Source organism: Nomia melanderi, unplaced genomic scaffold, assembly GCF_051020985.1.
Source record: "Nomia melanderi isolate GNS246 unplaced genomic scaffold, iyNomMela1 scaffold0014, whole genome shotgun sequence".
NCBI lineage: Eukaryota > Metazoa > Arthropoda > Insecta > Hymenoptera > Halictidae > Nomia > Nomia melanderi.
In genome coordinates this window covers 8,293,221-8,294,175 of record NW_027475130.1, presented here as the reverse complement: position 1 = coordinate 8,294,175, position 955 = coordinate 8,293,221, and positions in this window count along the sequence as shown.

Genomic DNA, 955 nt, shown 5'->3' with positions numbered 1-955 from the left:
ATATATATCTGGTGATATCTCGGGTGCTATTACAGATAGCGCAATAAATCAAAGTGCATTGTCTGTAGGAGGCCCTGGCGCATGAATCTGTGCAGCGGGAACGACCTCGGACCACCAGGGGCCGTGAAAACCACAGTCTCATGGGGCCGGACACTCAGGGTCAGGGGAAAATCCAATATATATCTGCTGATATCTCGGGTGCTATTAAAGATAGCGCAATAAACTAAAGTGAATTATCTGCAGGAGGCCCTGGCGCATGAATGTGTGCAGCGGGAACGACCTCGGACCACCAGGGGCCGAGAAAACCGCAGTCTCATGTTGCCGGACACTCAGGGTCAGGGAAAAATCCAATATATATCTGGTGTTATCTCGGGTGCTATTACAGATAGCGCAATAAATCAAAGTGCATTGTCTGTAGGAGACGCTGGCGCATGAACCTGTGCAGCGGGAACGTTCTCGGACCACCAGGGGCCGAGAAAACGACCGTCTCATCGGGCCGGACGCTCAGGGTCAGTGAAAAATCCAATATATATCTGGTGATATCTCGGGTGCTATTAGAGACAGCGCAATAAACCGAAGTGAATTATCTGCAGGAGGCCCTGGCGCATGAATCTGTGCAACGGGAACGACCTCGGACCACCAGGGGCCGAGAAAACCACAGTCTCATGGGGCCGGATACTCAGGGTCAGGGGAAAATCCAATATAGATCTGGTGATATCTCGGGTGCTATTACAGATAGCGTAATAAATCATAGTGAATTGTCTGTAGGAGGCCCTGGCGCATGAATCTGGCCAGCGGGAACGACCTCGGACCACCAGCGGCCGAGAAAACCACCGTCTCATGGGGCCGGACACTCAGGGTCGGGGAAAAATCCAATATATATCTGGTGATATCTCGGGTGCTATTAGAGATAGCGCAATAAACCAAAGTGAATTGTCTGCAGGAGGCCCTGTCG